Here is a 22,521-nt window from a genome sequence, read left to right as displayed (position 1 = left end):
ACAATAAAAGGATCATGGTTGCCAAGGGTTTGGGGAAAGGGAGGGAGGGTGAGAGGGATGGGTAGGTCAATAGATAGAGCACAGGGGACTTTCAGGGTAATGAAATGGTAGATGGATACGTGTCATTACATGTCTGCCAAAATCTGCAGAACATACCACACCAAGAGCGAACCCTGATGTAATGTACGGACTTTGGTTGGTAATGTTGTGTCAGTGCTGGTGCATTGATTACAACAAGCACACTGATGGGACGTTCGTGGGAGGGGAAACGAGGGAGTAGGATATGTGGGTATTCTCTGTATTTTCTGCTCAGTTTTGTTGTGAACCGAAAACTGCTCTAGAAATAATGTCTATTAATTGAAAAAAAAAAAACAACAACTCAGGGAGTGATGAGTGTTACAAAGGGAAAATAAAGCAGAAGGGGCTAGGGAGTGACAGGGGTGGACTGGCTATTTTAGATGGGTTAGGGGTCAAAGACATGAATTAGAGATGTAACAAGGCAAGGAAGTGAGCCTTGTAGACATCAGTGGAGGACCATCCCAGCACTAGGAAGGTGCATACAAAGGCCCTGGGGCAGCAAAGAGCCTGAGGTGTGTGAGGGACACAGAAGGGACAAAGTGCCTGGAAGGGAGAAGGGGATGAGGGAGTGGCTGGAGGTGAGAGTAAACATAGAGGTTAGGGCCCTCCGTGTCCCACCTGTCGGCAACGCAAGCCCCTGGGTCTTGTTCTCAGTGAAATGAGGAGTCCCTAGAGGGCTTTGGTGGGGGGTGTGGCAGGTCAAAATTGTATTTATGATTTAAAAAGAGGAGTGTCTGGAAAATAGATGGTAGGGGGCAAGGGTGGAAGGGAGAACTTTTGTCCTGTCCTACAAGCGAGAGATACTGTGTCAGAGGGGGTACAGAGTATCTGAGAGGAGAGTCAGTGGAATGTGGACGTGAGGGAAGAAGAGGAGTTTACATGGTTGGTTTGAGCATTTGGGTGAACAGTGATGTCATTTTGGGGGATGGAGATGGACAGGGTTGGAGTTGACTCCAGGGCAATCAAGAGATCTTTGGGGACAGGTCAGCTTGTTGGACATCCAGATGGGATGCTGGGGAGGTTGGGTTTATGAGGCTGGAGTTGGGTGCTGGAGTTGGGACTAGAAATATAAGGAGGGGTACATTTAGAGCCATGGGCCTAGAGGAGATCTCTTGGAGAGTAGATATGCCTGAGAAAGAGAAGAGGCCCCAGGGCTGAGCCCTGGTGTGTGGGCCACAGGGAGTCAAGAAAAGATGGCAGCGAGAGTGTGGTATCCGAAGCAGGAAGGCCACAATGTCAGGGCTGATGGGGTGGCAGTGGGAGGGGGATTAGAGAGGGGCTGGGCCTTTGGTACCGTGGAGGCCAGTGGTGACCAGTGAGGGCCACAACCTGATTGGAGGGGATTTGGGAAGGAGGGCCTGTGGAGGCCTTCACCGAGTGTCCTCCATGAGGCGCAGGAGCAGGGTGGGGTGCCTGGGAGGCAGAGCTCGGGGTGGGCGGGGGCGAGCGAGTGCGGGGGTGTTCTCGGCAGACTGCTCCCATTTTCTCCTGACGAAGGCGGCGGCGTCAGCTGGGAGCGAGGAAGGAGGAGGTGTTGTGAAACATTGGTCTCCGTGGCAGATCTCACAGCCGCCCTGTGAAGTAGGTGCCATCATCCCAGCCTTGCAGAAAATGAGAAACGAGAAAATGGGCCCAAGGGGAATTGCCAGAAAGGGGCAGGACCAAGATTGGAACGGGATCTGCTGGGTTCCCAGGGCACTCTCCGGATGTCCATACAGGAGTATGGCCGCACTTCCCACCTAGGGCAGCCCTTCCCCCGCACAGTGGGCACCAGGGCCCAGGCAGGGGAGGTGACTGCCCCAAGGTCATACAGAGGGGCACAGGGTGGACGCAGTGGACTCCCCCAGAGCTAAACTTGGGCCAGAAATCCATTGGGCATCTGGCCTCCATGTGCTCCCACCAAACAGGGAACCGTGATGAACGTTTGGGCCCCTGGACAGATATCCATTTGGACCCTGTGTTTAATAGTCCTTGAACTGCCTGTGTATTCTTCCTTCTCCAGTGATGCTAACCCAGAGAAATGGCTTGGAAAGTCCCTCTGGGGAGGGATTGATCAAATTCTTATCACATGTATTTGTTCTGGGGTCACAGGGTCCTTCCTTGTGGGGACCTGGTCTCTCCTTCAGTCACTTAGATCTGAAACCTTGATTAGGTCTGGAAATCGGGCAAAGGATCATTAGTCTTACTGATCCTCAGGCCTTGGTTTCTTTTTTTTCCTTTTTTTTTTAAACATTTTATTTATTTATTTGACACAGAGAGATCACAAGTAGGCAGAGAGGCAGTCAGAGAGAGAGAGAGAGAGGAGGAAGCAGGCTCTCTGCCGAGCAGAGAGCCTGATGTGGGGCTCGATCCCAGGACCTTGAGATCACGACCTGAGCCGAAGGCAGAGGATTTAACCCACTGAGCCACCCAGGCACGCCCCTTGGTTTCTTTTGATTCTGTAGAGAGGACAGTGTCTTCGATGCCTGCACATCTGGCTTGCTCGATCCCAGGACCTTGAGATCACGACCTGAGCCGAAGGCAGAGGATTTAACCCACTGAGCCACCCAGGCACGCCCCTTGGTTTCTTTTGATTCTGTAGAGAGGACAGTGTCCTCGATGCCTGCACATCTGGCTTGCCCTGGGGCCGCTGGGTTCTGTTAACAATTCCCATAGCCCTGCGAGTCAGGCTAACCCAGCCATGGCTCTGACCTTGCCAGTAGCTGTGATCATTGCATCCACCTTGCTTCTGACCAGGAAGCGTTGCCACCTGCCCGCTTACGGGGGGATCCTACCATCTCATGGCTGTGGGGGGCGCCCAGTTTTGTAACAAGAGCTCCAACTCTCGAGTCTTTGAAGGACACTCATCCCGAAGCTTGTCAGACTGCTGGGACCCCTTCAGGCCACCATGTTCCTTACGGCTTTGGCAAAGGTCGGGGGTTCTTCAGTCCTGCAGGAGGTAGACTCCCGGTGGGTTTTCTGGTGAATGTGCCCACAGGGCTGAGAGTTTGCCCCCTTCTTCCACTGTCTGACACGGCAGCCTGGGCGATTCTGCCTCACCTGCTGTGGTCAGTGCTTTCTTCCTCTAACCCTTACATGTGGAATTAACTCTCCTTCATCCAGCTTCGTGGCCCCCCCACCCCTTGATCCAGTCCTCAGATGGCTCTCCTGGCTTCTGCCAGTCTGGAAGCTGGGCTGGCGTGTGCCTTACCCTAGGTACTCGGCTGGTGGCCAGGGCGGGGTGGGGGACAGATCTGAGAGAGGATCCTCAGCGCTGTCTTCAAGGGGAAGGCTTGCTAGGCTCTGATAGGTCACTTCCAAGTCCCACTCCTTCCAGAGCAAGGCCTGACCTTGGTGTCACAGACTCATCATGGGCTGAGAATTCAACCTTCTCTGACATTCTGCTCCCCTTACCATGAAGCCCTGTGTCTGTTCCTTGGCTGTTCCCTCGCCATCAGCTGCAGGGGAAAATTTAGGTGCTGCTAAGGAGGCCCATGGCTTTCATACCTGGCTTTGAATTAGTGAGTCATTGCTCTCAGCCTTTCACTGTCTTTTTCCAGGGCACAAGCCGGCCCATTACTCTGGCTTTATAAGGAATGACGACTCCCCCAGCCTCTCCCACTCCAGAGGCTTCTCCCCTACAACCCCGCAAAGTGTTAGCAGCTTTCCAGGGGTCCTGCATTAAGGTGAGGGGTCTGGGCTTGGCAGCAGCCAGTTCCTGGATGCCAGCTGCCTGCCTGGAGAGGTTTATAAGGTGGATGGCCATTCTTGGGGAGGGACTGAGGCTTGTCAGCAGCAAGCACCCCCCGCAGCTGGGGTAAGGGCACCTTTGGCCTGAAGCAGGGCTCTGGGTGGCGTAGCACACACCACTGCACACAGTTCAGTCTCTTCACTGTCAGTGGACATTTGGGTGGTTTGGGCTAATACGATACCATCGCAGTGAGCATTCATGTACGGGGCTCCGGTGGCCATGGGCACTTGTGACCGTGGGGCAGAGTCAAGGGAGGAAGTGTGGGCCTAAGGTGTGCATGGGGTAAACTTTGGTAGACATTTTCAAATGGTTTTCCAAAGTGGCCATTTTTCGCCCCCCCACCAGCGGGATCTGAGAGTTCTGGTTGCTCGGCCTCCTTCCTAACTCTTGAGATCATCTGTCCTTTTATTTTAGCCACTGTGTTGGTCCAGATAGCACTGGTTCCTATGTGCAGTCAGGTGGGGAGCCACCCTGGGAGGTGGGTGGCTGTTAGATTTGGGGAGCTTGGAGCACCCCCACCTGACTGTCCCTGCTACCCATTTCCGAGGGTCTTCTTCAGATCCTGGCAGATGCATTAGAATGTTATCGGAAAAATAACACCGTCACGTGACTTGGTTTGACCATCTCCTTTCAGCCTGAGATTCCAACGCCGAAGGGTCATGGGAAGGAAACAGGTAAGTTTGGCTGCCTGTGAGGCCAGGCATATGCGGGGTCTCCTGAGGACACCAGGAAGGAGCAGCAGTGACTCACTCTCTCTAGTGGTTCAGTTTCCAAAATGCTTTCTCATCGTAGCTCCTCTGGGCTCCATGACAGCCTTCACGTTAGTGGCAAAGGGAGCCCTGCAGCTAGTGATGGACCCCCAAGTCCAGAACCCCAAATTTACTTCATCTTATTGGCCTATACCCCCACTCCCTTCCTTTAGAAAGCAGCTCAGGGCCAGCTCAGTGGTGGGGTTTTAACCCTCCCCCAGTCCCCTTGCTTGTTTTATGAGGTACCCCTGCCCGTTGCCCCTTATGTTCTCCCAGAAGCACATAATGCTCTCTGGGGCTAATTGCTGATTGGACTAGAGCTTCTGAGGTGTTCAGAAGTCTCCCAGGGATTTTGCTAGAAGATTCAGAGTTGGAGGATCTGGTGGGCCCAAGCTTCTGCATTTTCCACAAACATCCAAGGGATGCCAGCACTGCTGGTCTGCGGACCACACTTGGGAGTTTCGAGGAATTACATCGGTACCCAGCTATGGACTGTGCTTGGCCTCCCCAATGGAACTCAGGCGGACACTGGTTAGTTACTGTCCCAACTTTGGCACGAGTGTCAGTTACTACAAGTTCAAGCCTCTCTCTTTTCCCATTGGGAGATGCCAGTCAAGTCATTTGGCTCACTTCAACATCCCTGACTCTTAATACCTCTCTCAGGAGCATCTCTGTTCCCTCCCTCTCCCTCCTCCTGCTCACTTCTCTTTCCTCAACATTCCCCCCGCCTTTTTTTTTTTTTTTTAAGATTATTTATTTATTTATTTATTTGTGGAAGAAACAGAGAGCACCAACTGGGGAAGGGGCAAAGGGAGAGAATCCCCTCAGACACCCCACTGAGTGTGGAGCCCGACGTGGGTCTCGATCCCATGACTGGGCCGAAACTGAGAGCCGGACGCTCAACCAGCTGAGCCACCCAGGCTCAACACTCCTAATTTCCATCTCCTCTTCCCCTAAATGGGCAGAATGTCAGCTAGACATTAGGCAGAATGCTGGCTGAGTAAACTTCTTTTTTCTAAAGTGTGAATGACTCACATTTCTTCCCTTACCTCTTCCAGGGGTTATTTAGATGTGAGGAAAAAGGTGCTTCGGGTTGTTAGAAAAGTCCACAGTGAGGGAAAGAAGAGAAAATATTTAGTAATTCTTTCCTGTGCTTCCCAGCATTTTCCACGCTTCGGCTTATTATTGAAACCGTGTGAGAGAACTTTGAAAAAAAATGAAACAAAACAAGACTGAGACGCTTGGGTTTTACCCCAGATCAGCAGACTTTGGGCTCTCCCGAGTGGGGACTAGGAATGTGCATTTTCTTTGAAAGCAATTTTGTCACACATCCAGGTTTAGAAACTGCTTCCCTAAATTACACCACGGGTGCTACTCGTGCATCCATTCCCCTCTGTTTCTGGAGGAGAATGACTCAGAGGGTCTTTCCGCCTCACCCAGGAAACTGTTGAGTGGGCATAAAGGGGATCCAGATGAGGTGTGAGGGGCCAGGTCCCTCCCGAAATCAGCTGCTGATGGGCCACTCGCCCTCAGTGAGGAGGGGCCTCTCTTTGCTCATCTCAGCAATGGGGCTGAAGCCAGCCACCGGCAGCCTACCCTGTGGTTGTGGCTGGAGAGTGAAAAGGTTGTGCACTTGCAGCAGATTATGCCATGGGACAAAAGGCAGTCTGTGGCTTGGGGGTGGGGGTGGATGGTAAGGGGAGGAGGCAGAAACCAAAGCATGTAGGGGGCTCGGCACCTGTGCCGAAGCCTGGTCACAGTGGCTCACTGGGAATAATTGCTGTGGTAATTATGAAGATTGCGCAGGCAAGTGGATTCCACTTTACATTCTGCTCCCTTGCAAAGGTCATCCGTAATTGCCTGACTTCCTCCCCGTGGCGGGTTGGAGGCTGTGGTGGGGGCCCTGTCGGGGGCGGGGGGGTCTCTGGGATGCAGGCCCAAGCTGAAGGGGTGGGGGGACTGGGAGCCCCTGGGATTGACCTCGGTCAGCCTGAGCTGGGGAGCACGTGGCTCAGCGCTCAGTGCAGAAGCTGCTTTTCCTCTTCCTCCAGGATAACCCCCCAGGCTCCCGACTGTACTTCTAGCTGAGCTGGCTGCAGTTTGTGGCCCTTGGTGCATACTGATCATGGGGAGACTGAGGCCAGCGTGGTGCTCCGTCCTGACCATCAGTCCACCTGGAAGCCTCAGCTCCAGTTCCCCTTCAGCCTGACATACTGTGGGGCTCAGAGACGTCACCAACCTTCTCAGGTTATCTGTCTCTACAAAACAAAGGAGACACGGGGGGGCTTTGGGAGGCCCCCTTCCAGCTCTGGGTTTTAGGAATCCAGCATCTGTTCCCAAGTTTTGTGGAAGATTTGTGCACAGCTTTGGAGTCAGACAGAATGGGGTTTTAATCCTGGCTCATTCCTGCTGGGTGATATCAGGCCACTGACTTTACCTCTCTGATCCCCAGCTTCCTCCTTGGAAAAACAGAGACAATGGTTGGTATCCATCTCCTAGGGTCACTGTGGAGATTAAAGGAGATATTAATGACGAAATACCTGGTCAGCACTATTGACTGCTTCTTCTGAGTCAGGGTTCCAGGGCTTTTCCTGACCCAGGTCATGTAATCCTCCTGGCTGCATGTGCACCAGGAGCTGCTGTTTTCCCTAGTTAAAGGATGAGGAAACAACAGTGGAAAGCACGGGCAGAGAGGCTCCCAGCAGATGTCAGCTGCCAGTAGAATTACTTCCTTTTCTGTCCTCCTTGGGAAGCTTCTCCACCTTTGCTCCTGGTGTACTCACCTCTATGCCTCTGTTGGAGTTCCTCTTCTGAACTCCACTCTCTGCATGGCCCTTCCAGGCGGTACCCCAGCCCTGCCTCCAGGCAGCCCTCCCCGGCAGCCAGACCTCTCTGACTCCATGGTGTGAACAGCCTGCATTGCACTGGCCAGCACCCTATTACCGTCAGACTCTGGTCTCTCCTGAATCCACCTATGTTGCCCTGGAGCTGACTCCGTGGTCAGATCTTATTTATCTTCCTACATGCACCTGGCATGGCATGGAAGGTGCTGGAGAACCATATGTTTGGAATGTTCTAGAGCCAGAATCTCCCACAGTCCCTGCAGGCCTGGCATAAACCCCATTGAATACCTCCATGGGCCACACCTGTGCTAGAGACTGGGCTGAGACCAATACAAGATGACCTGGGTCTAAAATCTCAGGGCAGCAGGACAGCGGTTCACAGACCAGGATATATTTGGGAAATGCCTAAGGAGGTTTTCTTTTTTTCTTAAATGATGCTTAGGCCCACTGTAGAGATTCTGGGGCACAGCCTGACCTCAAGGAGTTTTGAAACTGTCTTAGGTAAGAAAATTGGATATCCACATGCAAAAGAACGGAATTCGACCTTTACCTCACCCTGTATACAAAAATTCACTCAAATGGATCAATGACTAAATGTTAAGAACTGAAACTATGAAACTCTGAGAAGCAACACAGAGGGGAGTCTTTGTGACATTGAATTTGGCAATGTTTTCTTGGATATGGTAGCAAAAGCACAGGCAACAAAAGAAAAAATTAAATAGGACTTAATAAAAATTTAAGACTTTTGAGGCACCTGGGGGGCTCGGTCAGTTAAGCATCAATTCTTGATTTTTGTTCAGGTCCTATTCTTGGGGTCGGGAAATCGAGCTCTACTTTGGGCTCTGTGCTGGGTGTGGAGCCTCTTTAAGATTCTCTTTCTCCCTCTCTCTCTGCCCCTCCTCTAAAATAATTAAGACTTTAGTGCCATCATAGGACACTATCAAGAGAATAAAAGGGGAACATGCAGAATGGGAGAAAATATTTGCATACAGTACATCTGATAAGGGATTAATAATCAGAATATATAAAGAACTCCTACAACTCAACACAAAGGACCATGAACTGTGTTTAAAAATAAGCAAAGGACTCGAATAGATATTTCTTTAAAGAAGAGCTGCAGGTGGCAAATAAGCATTGGAAAATGTGTTCAACTACATTAATCATTAGGGAAATGCAAATCAAAACTGCAATGAGATACCACTTTACAGCCATTAGGATGGCTATTGTTAAAAAAAAAAAAAAAGAAAAGAAAGAAAGTAACAACTGTCGGTGAGGATATGGAGAAATTGGAACCCCTTCTGCATTGCTGATGGGAATGTAAAATGGCACAGCTGCTGTGGGAATCCAGTTTGGCAGTTCTTCAGAAAGTTAACACAGGATATGACCCAAAATTTCTAGTATCTGCCCAAAAGCAGTGAAAGAACTCAAAAACAGATACTGGAGGCACCTGGGTGACTCAGTGGGTTAAGCCTCTGCCTTCAGCCTGGATCATGATCTCACGGTCCTGGGATCAAGCCCCACATCAGGCTCTCTGCTCAGTGGGGAGCCTGCTTCCCCCCTTCTCTCTCTGCCTGCCTTTCTGCCTACTTGTGATCTCAATCTGCCAAATAAATAAATAGGATCTTAAAAACAAAACAAAACAAAACCCAAAACAGATGCTGAAACACAATGTTCGTAGCAGTGTTATTCACAGCTGCCAAACAGTGCAAATATCCCAGTGACCTTGGGCAGGTGCATGGATAAAGAAAAAGGGGCCTTAAAAAGGAATGGAGTAGGGGCGCCTGGGTTGCTCAGTGGGTTAAGCTGCTGCCTTCGACTCGGGTCATGATCTCAGGGTCCTGGGATCGAGTCCCGCATCGGGCTCTCTGCTCAGCAGGGAGCCTGCTTCCTCCTCTCTCTCTCTGCCTACTTGTAATCTCTCTATGTCAAATAAATAAATAAAATCTTTAAAAAAAAAAAAAAAGGAATGGAGTATCGACCCAAGCTACAATAGGGACGAACCTTGAGAACATGAAGCTAGGTGAAAGAAGCCAGCCATGAAAGATACGTTGTGTGATCCCACCTCCAGGTAGAATGGTAGTTACCAGGGGTCAGTTGAGGTGGGGGAATGGGGAGTCTATTCATGGGGACAGTTTCAGTTTGGGATGATGGAAAAGTTCTATAGATGGGTTGTAGCGATGGTTTCCTAACAATGGGAATATACTTAATTGTACTTACACATGGTTAGAATGGTAAATGGTATGTTTACATGTATTTTACCACAATTTAAAAAAAAAAAAGTGTTCCCAGTAATTCTTACGCGCTTTTTCTGGGTGGAAAAGCACTCTTAGAGGGACCAGCAGATAAGCATGAAAGTGATAGTTGCAGTTAACTATTACAGAGGCTGGGATAGACATGAGTGTGTATGCGGAAAGAATGGACACGTCTGTGTAGAAATTCAGGGGGTCAGGAGAGATATTTTTCCCCACCAGGCAGGCTGCTATAATCATTTAGAAGTCAGTTCCAGGGCCAGACTATTTGGTTTCAAATCCCAGCTAGCACCGTGGGTTTTGTGCAATAATTTGGGCACATTATTGCTATGTGTCTCAGTTTCCCCATCTGTAAAATGGGGATTCTAATAATGCCCGCCTTAGACCAATGCTGTGAGGTTAAACAAGATAATTCATGTAAAACATTTATAAAAGGCAGAATCTGCTCAGTAAATGTTAACTAATGTCAGGGTGCCTGAGTGGTTCAGTGGGTTAAGTGTCCAACTCTTGGTTTTAGCTCAGGTCATGGTCTCAGGGAGGTGGAGCCCTGTGTCACGCTCCATGCTCAGTGGGGAGTCTGTTTAAGAATTCTCTCTCGCCTTCTCCCTCTGACAAGCTCTCAGATAATGTTAATGTTGATGCTTCATCAACCACATTTCGAGTGGCAAGGGTTCTCAAACTTCGCTGAACATTGAGACACCCAGGGAAACTTAAAAATAAAATACCGATTCTTGGATTGTACACTCAGAGGTTCCAACTTAATTGATAGGGTGAGTTTTGAAGTTTCCCATGTATTCTAATGTGCAGTAAAGTTTGGGAATTACTTGCTTAAACTAAAAGGAAAACTTGCTATTTGCTCACCAGGATCTCCTGAAGACAGCTCCAGCATTAGTTCTGTGACTCAGCCACCACCAGGAACAAGCTTTCCATCTTAAGTGGGTAGGTTTGGCCCTCAAGCTAGCTCCTGCTGGCAGCCCAAAATGGCTGCCACGGCTCAAGACATCACGTGGAGATTCCACAATGTTCAATAAGAAAGGACTGTTTTCTTCTCCAGTGCCTCTTATCATCAACAAGGGAACATTTCCTGGAAGCTCTTTCTCTCTGGTCTGATTGGCCAGGGGAACAGGAATGCCACGAATAACTTAGACCTCTGGTTCTCCAAGTGGGGTCCCTGGACCAGAGCATCAGCATCACCTGGATGCTCAATTGACATGCAGATTCTCAGACCCACCACGCATCTATTGAATCAGAAACTTGGGGATGAGGCCCAGGAGTCTGTGTTTTATCAAGTCCTTCAGATGATCCTGGTGCATGTTCAAGTTTGAGAACCACTGGCTTAGAGTTTATGCCTTAGGCCAGTGGTTCTCCACCTGGGTTAATTTTGCCCTCCCCTGAGGAGACATTTGGCAATGTCTGCAGAATCTGTCGTTATTATAACTCGGTGGGGGTAGGGGCTGCTATTGGCATCTAGTGGGTAGAAGGCAAATCTACAAAGCAGGACAAAGCAGGACAGCCCCACTAACCCTAAACCAAGCGTTAGTAGTGCTGAAGTTGAAAAAGCCTGCTTTAGGCCATGCAGCCTTTCTTCTGAGTCTCATAAAGCAGCCAGGGGTCTGGCCAGCAAGTGCCAAGGAGCACCTGCTCTTGGTTAGACAACCAGCGGTGTCTGCTCCTAAAAATTACTTTCACAGTAAATCAGATAGCCCACCGTCTTTCCCATGCTGTCCCCTTGCAGGGCAGCCCTTTAGAAAGAAACAACCCATGGCGCCTGGGTGGCTCAGTGGGTAAAGCCTCTGCCTTTGGCTTGCGTCATGATCCCAGGGTCCTGGGATCGAGCCCCGCATTGGGCTCTCTGCTCAGCAGGGAGCCTGTTTCCACCTCTCTCTGCCTGCCTCTCTGTCTACTTGTGATCTCTGTCTGTCAAATAAATAAATAAAATCCTTAAAAAAAAAAAAAAAAAGGAAGGAAGAAAGAAACAACCCCATGGGGCTGGCAGGGTCAAAGAAGTTTCTGTCTGTCAGGATGAGCAAAGGCCCCTGCTCTCTTCTTTTTGAGGGTGGGGAGAGTCCTAGGGGGCAGATTGTGGGTAAGGGTCATACTTGGTGGCTTACTCCAGATATTATTGGTCATACAGTTTTATCAAGACCTTAATCATCTTTTTTAAAAAAGATTTTATTGATTTATTTGAGATAGCAAGACAGAGAACACTGGGGGAGAGAGCGGGGCATTGGGCAAAGGGAGAGGGAGAAGCAGGATCCCTGCTGAGCAGAGAGCCTGACTCAGGTCTCAGTCCCAGGGACCCTGGGATCATGAACTGAGCCAAAGGCAGACACTTAACTGACTGAGCCACCCAGGCACCCCAATCATCTTTCTTTAAACTTAGTACATGATTTGAAAGGTTGGCTGCATCCCAGGGTGCCTGGCTGGCTCTGCTGGTAGAGCACGTGACTCTTGATCTCGAGGTTGTAAGCTTAAGCCCTACGTTGGGTGTAGAGATTGCTTAAAAATAAAATCTAAAAAAAATATATGGTTGGCTGCATTCCTAAGTGTGATTTTTCGCACTGTTTTAGAGCCAATTTTTTTCCCCTAAGAAATGCAGTTCCGTTGTATCATAGAATAGCAGAGCAGCTAGAATGTGATGTATAGGAACTCTCCTTTTGAGCCCCATCGAAGGGATAGCATTCGACATGCCTACAGTTGTATCTTTTTTTTTTTTTTTTAAGATTCTATTTCTTTATTTGTTTTAAAGAGAGAAAGAGAGAGAGATTGGGGGCAGAGGCAGAGAGAGAGAGCATGGAGCCTGATGTGGGGCTTGATCTCACGACCCTGAGATCATGACCTGAACCGAAAACGAGAGTTGGATGCTTAACTGACAGGAGCTGCCCAGGCATCCCAAATTTTCAATGTTTTTGAAATTCTACTGAACTTAGATTTAAATAGCCAAATGGCCCTAGTGATGACCACAGGGGACAGTGTGTCCTTAGGCACCCCGCGTTTTCCCTGGGATGCAGGGCAGTGTGCTGGCTGGTCCATTTCACCTGGAGGCCGCCGAGATTACAGAGAGGAGCTCAGATATTTTGAACATTGCCAGAATTGTCCCCAGACTGAGCATTTCCCAAACAGAGGGAGTTCAGTCTGTCAAGTACCTCGGAGCACTTTGCCTTACACAGGAGTTTGATCAGTTCAGTGTAGAAATGTTGGTAATGTTGTGCTGATCAGAAACTCTACCTTGTAATTAACTGAGTCAAAAGTAATTTGTTCTCTGGTTTAAAAAAAAAAAAAAAAAAAAAAAGGGTGCCTGGGTGGCTCAGTGGGTTAGGCTGCTGCCTTCGGCTCAGGTCATGATCTCAGGGTCCTGGGATCGAGTCCCACATCGGGCTCTCTGCTCAGCGGGGAGCCTGCTTCCTCCTCTCTCTCTCTTTGCCTGCCTCTCCGACTACTTGTAATTTCTCTCTGTCAAATAAATAAATAAAATCTTAAAAAAAAATTTTTTTTTTTAAATGTTTTAGCTCACGCAGTTTGTTTGGTAGACAAAAGTCTTCCCAAACGTGGAGCTCCTTGGGTGAAGAAATCTGGAAAGGCTCCCTTGGTGGTACAGAAGTTAGAGATCGTCCCTCTGGGCCAACCCCTTCACTTTTAGGGGAGCAGATTGACACCCAGAGAGGGATTGACCAGTGCGAGGCCACCTGGCTGGACTGGGGCAGAGTCAGGAGTCAAAGTCAGAGTCCAAACCTTGTTGGAGAAGCTGGTATTGAATAGTGTTCCTGTGACCCAGTGGGGGTGTGTCTGTCCTGGGCAGTCCACCCCCCCGTCCCCCGACAGTGATTGTGTCTGTGACATTCCCTTTGATCGGTGACCAGAACAGGTAGGGAGATTTAAAAGCCTCTTTGATGTTGGTGTTATAGAACAGGGGTAGGAATGGGATAGGACCAATTCTTGCAACGGTCCCTGGAATACCTGTATCCCCATCACAGTGGGGAGCTACCTGGAAAGAAGGACATAAAACATGCAAATCTATGGGCCCCACCAGTGAGCTACTGTGATGGTCTGGTACATTGGTGCTCACCACTGTCACCTGTGAACCCTGCTGCTAGGTACAGCCTGGTGTAGCACCTTCCCCCATGCCTCCACCCTCGTTGACTCCGGGCTTGCTCTGTGACGGGCTTTGGGCATGTGACATTGGCTGGCAGAGGCAGAGGCTTGATGGATAATTTGAAAGACAGTTGCACACTGGAATTTGTCCTTCTGCATGTCTACTCTTGGAGCTCTGAGCTGGCATGTAAGTAGGTCTAAGGTCCCCTGCTGGAGAGACCACAGCCTGGGAGGAAAGGTGGGGAGGGAGTAAGGGGAGGGGTTGGCTCAGCTGAGGGCCACTCAGATGAATGGAGAAGATGTCTGGGACACTACAGCCCCAGCTGAGGCCTTGTTAGGAGAGACAAAACACCCAGGTGAACCCAGCCAAGCCACAGAACTGCAAAACACAATAAATCATTGTTTTAGGTCAATAAATTCTGGGGAGCTTTGTCACGCGGCGACAGACAGCCGAAACCCCTGTTGCATCAGAATCTCTACAGCTGTGGCCAAGATCTTCATTTTATCCAAACCTCTGGATGGTTCCGGAGCTTCCTAAAGCCTGATAACCCTTGGAAGAGGAAGGGCCTGGTTCAGATCATCATGAGCTGTGTGACTCCAGACAAATTCCTGAGCTTCTCCCATTTTCCTTTTCCTCTTGGGAGTAAGGACAGTTTGCAGAGATTCAGGGAGATGAGGGGTTCTTCAGCCACCACTTTCTCTTCTCCCCCTGGGACTTTAACCGCAAGAATGTTGGCTCTTCTGTTAAGGGCCCACAGGGCCCTGAGGCTCTCTCTGTTCATTGTTTCCCCCCAATCCATTCTTTCTCTGTTGTTCAGTCAGGGTCATTTCTATTGTTTTTTCTTCAAGTTCTCAGATTCTTTCCTCTCTTGTCTCCACCCTGCTGTTGAGCCCCTCTGAGGACCTTTCGGCTCTCAAATTTCAGTTTGATGCTCTTTGGTGTCTTCTGTTTCTTTACTAAGGCCTTCTATTTTGTCATTTGTTTCCAGAGTGTTCCCAGTTGCTTGTTGAAGTATTTTGAAGGCAACAGCCTTAACTTCCTTGTCAGATAGTTCCAATATTTGTGTCATCGTGCCGTTGGCATATGTTGGTTGCCTTTTCTCATTCAGATTGAGATTTTTCTGGCTCTTGGTATGACTGATGATTTTTCTCTTGTATCCTGGACATTGGGGTGTTGTTATGAGACGCTGGCTCTTATTCAAATCTTCCATCTTCGTCACAGGCTGTGCCTGTGGATGACAGGTTGGGGTGGAAGTCTAGTTCCCTCCTTGACCTCAGTTGACAGCCTGGTTGGGGAGAAGGCTACCTCCTTACCCCTGGGTGGGTGGTGGGAGTTCTGGCTTCCCATCAGACCTCCGGTGATCTGTTACTGCTGGGGATGGCAGAAATCCTAACTAGGCCTCCTCTGTCCCCACCCAGCATAGAGGGGGAGGGGCACCTTCATACCATTGGTTGGGGGGATGGAAGCCCCAGCTCCCACCTGTTCTTCTCTGTAATCAATTGGTGGTAGGGGAAATGGGACACTGGTTACACCAGACACAGCTCCCCACTCGGCGTCTGGTCCTGCAGATGGGGTGGTGCTATAGTTTTTTCTATGGTGTTTGGCTAGAGTAGGGCATTTATTGTTTTAAAGAATGTTTTGTCTTGCTAGACTATGCCTTTCCTAGTCCTTCAGATGGGGAGAAGAGGCTTTCTTGGGCTGTTTTTGTCCACACTGATAGGTATTTCTGGGTTGCTGACTCCCCCAGCTCCAGATCTGAGATGTGTGGGGCAAAAAAAACCCCAAACAAACAAACAAACCCAGAGAAATCACCACTGTGTTGTTCCTTGGGTCCTGAGAGCCCTAGTCAGTCTACCATCTTCTCTCCATTTTTAGAGTCTTTGTAGGTTTGTTTTATATATAATGCCCAGGGCATTAGCTGTGCTTTGCAGGAGGAATAGGGAGGTGTATCTGCTCCATCTTGCCCAGGAACCAGAAGTCAAGATGAACTTTGTATAAATAGAATCTACTTCATATGTTCTTTTAAGCTCAGCTTCTCTTGCTCAGCATGGTATCTTGAGATTATCCATGTGGTTATATGTAGTCCGATGTTTCTCATTGCTGTATATGATTTGACAGTGTGGGGGCGCCTGGGTGGCTCAGTCAGTTGGGAGTCTGTCTTCAGCTCAGGTCATGATCCGGGGGTCATGGGATTGAGCTCTGTGTCAGGTTCCTTCCTCAGTGGGGAATCTGATTTTCCCTCTCCCTCTGCCCCTCCTGCTTGTGCGCTCTCTCTCTCTCTCTTTCAAATAAATAAATAAAATATTTAACATTAAAAAAAAAAAAAAGGTTTGCCAGTATGAACAAACACACCGTTAACTTTGCCCAGTGGAATCCTATGTGACCATGAAAAAGTAAACTGCCTACTTCGACTATGCAACAAACCACACAATTTGCTGGTTAGTCCTTCTGTAGATGTCGTCTGGGTTGCCTCCAGTTTGGAGCACTTATGAACAAAGCTGCTTTGAAGAGAATTTGCTGTTATGAACAAATGTTCTTGGGTATGTGTTTCAGTGGCCACAGCACTCCTTTCTGTTGGGAATGAATATTTCAAAAGCCTCTTAACTGGTTTGCTTCCTTCTACTCATCTTTCCATGTGAAACCCACGTCGATCTTTTGAAAATATAAATTGGATCTCTTCTTCCCCTTGCTCAAAAATACCGAAGGCGGGACACCTGGGTGGCTCAGTTGGTTAAGCAGCTGCCTTCGGCTCAAGTCATGATCCCAGCGTCCTGGGATGGAGTCCCACATCGGGCTCCTTGCTCAGCAGGGAGCCTGCTTCTCCCTCTGCCTGCCATTCTGTCTGTCTGTGCTCACTCTCTCCCCCTCTCTCTCTGATAAATAAATGAAATCTTAAAAAAAAAAAAAATACCGAAGGCTTCGGGGTGCCCGGCTGGCTCATTTGGTGGAATGTGCAACTCTTGACCTTGGGATTGTGAGTTTGAGCACCATGTTGGGTGTAGAGATTACTTACAAGTAAAATCTTAAAAAAATACCAGTGGCTTCCCTTCATACTTAGAATAAGATAGACTCTTCCCTATGACCTCCAGGGCCCTGCAGGATCTATCCCTTGCCTGCCTCTTCTTTATTCCTGCCTTATTTACTACCTCTCTCTACCTGCCATCCCTTTGTCTACTCACCAGTCCGCCCATCCAGACATTCATTCAGTTCTGGGGAGTCAACAGCGTGCCTGGCTTACTCCTGCTTCAGGACTTTGTCCTTGCTACTGCCTCTGCCAGAAAACACTGTTCCTGCAAATCAACACATGCCTGCCCATCCCCTTTATTTAAATCTCTGTTCAAATGTCATCTTGTTGAAGAGGGATTCTAGCGTGTGCCCCCATTCATCCTCTCTCTTTGCCCACATTATTTTTCTTGATAGCACCTAACGCTACTTGAACTGCTATTGTGTATTTGTTGGGTGTCTCCCGCTTTGGGAGAATGTTCGTGAAATGCCCACAAGGTTTACAGATATCATGTGTCTGGTTGTCTCCTGGGTCCCTCCCCTAGCGCCTGCCCATAGTAAGTGCTCAGGAAAGAACTGTTAATTCCGGATTAACTGGTTCAGGCACCCCTTTTCTCTCCCAGCTGTGTGTATCTGAGAGCAGGTCCCTTAACAAGTACTTATTCCACCCTAGTCTTCCTGGGCCCTTGTGGCAATGCGGACTCTGATTTGGGGTCTGGCATGGGACCTGATATTCTGCATTTCCTCCCAGCTCCTGGATGATGCCCCAGCTGCTGGTCCTGGGATGCAGGCGTTGAGTAGCGGGGCCTTAACAGCTCTGAGCCTCAGTTTTCACATCTGTAAAATGGTTCGCTGTGAACTATTTTAGCACTGTGCATGGTGCCTGGACTTAGCAGGTGCTCAGTAAGTGTCTACCGCTCTTCCTTTGGGTGCCTTCCTGGGTCTGAACCTGGAAGTTGCGTCGGTTTTCTCCTTCTGCCCTTTCCCGTCTATCCGTGTTTAGCCCCCTACACAGACCCTCAATGGAATTTTGTCCTTTTATTTCTCCAGAGCTGCCTGTCATGGACAGGGGTTTGGGGAGGATTCTGGCATTTTGACAGTCGTGGGAACATTATGCAAATGATATGCAAAGCAACAGCTAATGAGCCCTGATTGCATTTGCCCTGGCACTGGGGAACTGTGGGATAGCTGTGCTGGGCTGGGAAGGGGGGCAACGAATGTTTCTGGGTTGGATGAGGAGAGGGTGACAGAAGGGGGTTGGCTTCTCCTGGGAGGCATGAGGCCCCCTCCTCATATGTTGAGTGCTCCTGCCCGTAGGACTGCAGTATGGTTAAGGTCCAGGGATAGGGCTGAGGTCAGGCATGGTGTGTGTGTGTGTGTCCCTGAGCCTGCCTGAGCCCTGCAGGTGGGAGAGTCCAGGGCTGCACTGTGGTGGCTTGGTGGCCCTCCCCATAGCAGGGGAGACTGTATCAGGCTGACAGTGGGACAGCGTGGAGGTGATGATCTGCTGGCTGGGCACGGAGGGGGTGACAGAGGGCTCAGCATCTCCCACAGAACCTGTGTGAGCATGGGTGGAAGAACTCTGGGATCTGCTGGGCAATGGGTGGGGCTGGATCAGGCTGATGGAGGGGTGGCGCTGGGGACAGCTCTTTTTGGAAACCCAGGTTCTTTAGGGGAAAGATGATCTGGGGCTGGGGGGCTGGCACATGGGCAGGGGGTTCTGTTTACAGAGCCTGGAAACCTAATCCCTCCTCACCCCCCAGCTAAGGTCTCCCCACTCTCCAGGGAGCCCCGGCTCTTAGCTGCTAGGCATCACCACCCTCCTGGCCTGGGCCTTGACTTGACCCTCCGCAGAGAACCTCCAGGCCTGGGGACAACTGTCAGGCTTCTGGCTCAAGAATGATCAGGCTTGAAGTCACTTCTGAGGTCATTTGGTGGGGATGTCTTCACTTACAATCCAGTTCTTTTTTTTTTTTTTTTTTCCCAATTATTTTTGTGAGAGAGAGAGAGCCAGCACAGGAGCAGAGGGAGGGGCAGGGGGAGAAGCTGATTCCCCTCTGAGCGGGGAGCCGGATTCAGGACTTCATCCCAGGACCCTGGCATCATGACCTGAGCCAAAGGCAGATGCTTAACGGACTGAGCCACCCAGGCGCCCTTGCCCTCACATCAACTTCTTGACTGGCACTTCAGATACATACGACCCCGTCCTGCCTTTGATCTAAGCATGAGAAATACACTTGGCTTTGAAACTTCTCGAAAATCGCTGGCTGTTGTGGTGTCACCTAATCAGATTTTAATGGAGTCAATGTAGAGCATTGGAAAAAGCTTGGCAAAGCTGTGAGTTCGAGTCCCAGCCCAGGTACTTACTGTCTGTGTCACCTGGAGCAAGTTGCTCGGTCTCTAGAGCGTCTGTATCCTTGTCAGTTCTGTGACCTCACCCATAGGGCTGCTGTGGCAGCCAGAGGCATTGCAGGGAAACAGGAGGTCAGCACATCTACTAGCTCAGCACCCTCGAGGGCAGGCACTTTGTTTTGCTCATGGCTGTGTCCCCATCCCTAGAACAGCCCCTGCTACCTGGCGGGTACCTAGTAAGCATCTGCTGAATGAATGAGTGGACCCGTTTCATCTATCCCAACATGATTCCACCACCCCACCCCCCACCCCACATTGACAGCTCTGATATTTGGATGTGCCGTCTACCACTTACAGCTTTGGTTTAATCAGTAGACTCATGGTTGAGGGGGATCTTAATGGGACAAAATATGGAAGAGGTTATTATTGTTATTATTAACAGTTTTTTGGTGAGCTTCTGGATCTTTCTGATTGTATCTGTCTTCTCTGGATGGTGTGAGGCCCCTGAGAAGTGCTCTGGGGCATGGGTGTGGCCATGATCTTTGCCTGGGTCTTTCTGAGGTGGTGCTTGACTATGCGTCCTGTGGGGCACACTGTGGTTCCTGGGCATTCAGACTCGGCCTCCAGCAGATACTGCCCTTCCCAGGAGACAGCAGGGTTCTCGGAGCCTGGATTTCTCTTCAAGGATGAGGTGCCCATTTTACTATATTCGTCATAATTCCAAGTCCCACGACCTGACAGCCACTTGGAGGGGGTGAGGGGGCTCTTGGTAGGATTTAGTCTGGATGGGATAGGCAGAGAACTTTGAGAATGAGGGAGGGAGACAGGGGAAGGTGTGCCCTCTCTCAACCCCCACCCTGGGCCCCTTGGGCAGCAGGGCTGAGATGCTGAGAGGAGGTAGGCAGATCAGCATCTGATCTCTGGAGGATGGGTGTGGGGCCGACAGATCCTTTCCCGGAAGTGGATTCTGGTTCAGTCTCCTGGGTGGGACACTTGTTTGTGTCACTGAACCCCTCCCATGGGGCTAGTGCTGGGGGCTTATGTAGATGGCTATTGATTTTCTATAGAAAGGGCTTGTGTGTTGCATGTCCTGGACCCATGTAGTTGGGTGTACAGTGTCTTCAAGATTTGCTTTGGAAGGGGGTGGGGTGCGATGTGATAGCTGTGGCCTGTGAGAGCAGCCCTGGAGCTGGAATCCCAAGGCTTCACTGCCAGTAACCAGCCCGCGAGCCTCGGATACCGGAAGGAGTTGTCTGACTATGCTGCGCCTCAGTTTCCAATCTGCAGAATGGGATAAGACGGTAGGGGAACATCCCATACTCCCTCTGACCCAGAACAGGTGCAAAATAAAATTGTGAGGACTGATTGAGGGAGTGTGAAGAATGAAGCAAACAAATGTTTACAGAGCAGTGGGTGGCAAGGTGTAAGACAGGTGCAGGGGAAGGAGTGGCTCCCAAGGTCTGGAAGGGATGTTGGGAGGGAGGGTCTTGGGGAGAAAGAGAGGAGAGGCACTGCAGCAGGGCCCCCCACAGTCAAGGGTGGCTGTGTGAGCCCGTCTGTTCAGCTGCGTCTCCGAGAAGGTGAAGTGTGCATGCTCCGCCCGAGGTGATGTCCTCCAAGCATGGAAGGCGGGCGTCCCCTGGCGGTACAGGAGGGAGGCTGGCGGTGCAGCATTGCCCGGTTGCCATAGAGACGAGCAGAAGGAGGTGGGTGGCTGGAGAAGGAGGCGGGTCGGGAGGAAGGAGGGGAGGAGGCAGCGGTGGGGGGCGGGGAGCTGGCTTTTGCTGTTCTGGCGCTGCTGCCTTCCCGAGCCAGCGGTGGAAGGGACCCGAGAGCACCGAGCCCCCAGCCCGGGCACCAGGCCCCCTCCTTGCCCACCACCACGGATGAGGAGGAGGAGGACAGCCAGCACCTCTGGCCCTGGCCTGGCCCAGCAGGGGCAGTGAGCTCTTACCTGCCCCCAGCTTGATGCCCAGACAGGCCCAGGTAGGTAGGCATCCCAATGGGAACAGCTGGAAGGGGCGGCAAGGAGAGTCGGGGCCCCCCCTTCTTCCCAGGAGCACCTGGTAGGAAGTGTACAGTCTGGAGGGGTTTGGGTCAAGGGACCTGGGTGGGGAGCAGCCTGCATCCTGGGAGGCCCTGTCCAAAACCTGGATCCTCAACAGGAGGACCGGCCCTGCTGTCATCTTCCCCCTCTGCACCTCTGTCCCTCTCTCTCCACCACGGCCACAGGTGCTGACTGTAGAGATGCTCCCCTCTCCAGGGAAGGGGTCCGAGGGGGGCTTGAGCTTCTGGGGACCCATGGTATCACCATTCTCCAGGCTGAGGCTTGGGGGAGAAGTGAGGATGCCCCCTGCCCTCGCTCAGGGCACTGCTCGGGAGAGCTGCAGACTCACATCACCCCCCACCCCCACCACACCCGCTGCCTCCAGTGCTGGCTCCAGATGGTCTCAGGCATTGGGCTTAGACCCCCTGGTCAGGCAAGAAACATCTTTCTCCTCCCCCAAGCTCAGGCTCTTTTCTATCTTAATTCTCTCCACTGTCCTAGAGCCCCAGATGCCCCAAAGGACCCCTGTCCCCTCCCCAGCAAGTCCAGGGTCTCCATGTTGGAGGATCGGGTGGGGGTGCCTGTGACCCTCCCTCCCCTGTCGCTGTCCCTCTGCTGCATTGCTCCTGGGGACAGACCGGGCTGCTGCTGGGGAGCTCAGGCACTGCGGAGAAGCCTCTGCCCGCTGCTCAAGAGGGGGCGGGGCTGGGGCCTGGGAAGGCCGGGGGCCCTGCACTGCTTCCCTCTGGGAAGCAAAAGGATGGAAGAGGGCGTGGGGTCATGTGGGGGGTAAGTTGCTCCTGGTCCAGGTCTGTCCTGGGGCAGAGCAGAAGGTCCTCCTGGGCTGGCGTGTGTTAGGGGGAGATCCTAGGCTGAGAAGGGGAGGGAATTGGCACGCGGGCAGCCAAAGGTCTGTCTCCTTCTCTCACTGTGCTTCTCTCTCCGGTATATCCCACGAGCCTGGCTGGGTCCTTTGCTGGGCCCGGGCACTACATTATGGGGCTCCCTGTTTCTGTGGGCCTGTGGGGGTCAGAGTAGCTGGCCTGGGGGCCAGGGAGGGATCTTTGGGCCTGCAATAGAGTGGGAGAAGCCTCATCAAGAAACTCATTCATTTCTGCAAACATTAGTTGCACCTGCTGAATGCTGTGCACGGGGTGGGGGGCTCCCGCTTTGTAATTCAGGGCCTGGGGGTGAGAAAGCCAGACAAGATGGGCGATGTTGATCTGCCCAGGGGCCGGCGACCAAGTAACCCATATCCACTGTCACTGTCAGCCCCCTCCCTGCTCCTCTGGACCCCACCACCCTTTTTGCTCATCTCTCTCCTTTGTAGGGAGCTAGAGAACCCCCCTTCCCCACCAGAGGCTGGCATGGACATCT

The 22,521-nt window shown here is 51.0% G+C and overlaps 1 protein-coding gene across 3 annotated transcripts in view; it reads left to right on the top strand.

The window, feature by feature from the left end:
- The window catches only part of PACSIN1 (protein kinase C and casein kinase substrate in neurons 1), a 55,172-nt gene that overhangs the window by 16,344 nt on the left and 16,307 nt on the right, over positions 1-22,521 (top strand). Inside the window, exon 1 of one of the 3 annotated variants that reach the window (XM_082732399.1) lies at positions 20,879-21,083. The exons of the other annotated variants lie outside the window; for them this stretch is intronic. The gene's annotated coding sequence lies outside the window, so the exon portion shown is untranslated. Of the gene's footprint in view, positions 1-20,878; positions 21,084-22,521 lie in introns of those variants that run through there. 3 annotated transcript variants of the gene reach the window in all.

This window comes from Mustela nivalis (assembly GCF_964662115.1).
Source record: "Mustela nivalis genome assembly, chromosome: 5".
NCBI classification, from domain to species: Eukaryota; Metazoa; Chordata; class Mammalia; order Carnivora; family Mustelidae; genus Mustela; species Mustela nivalis.
This window is presented reverse-complemented; position numbering and strand designations above follow the sequence as displayed.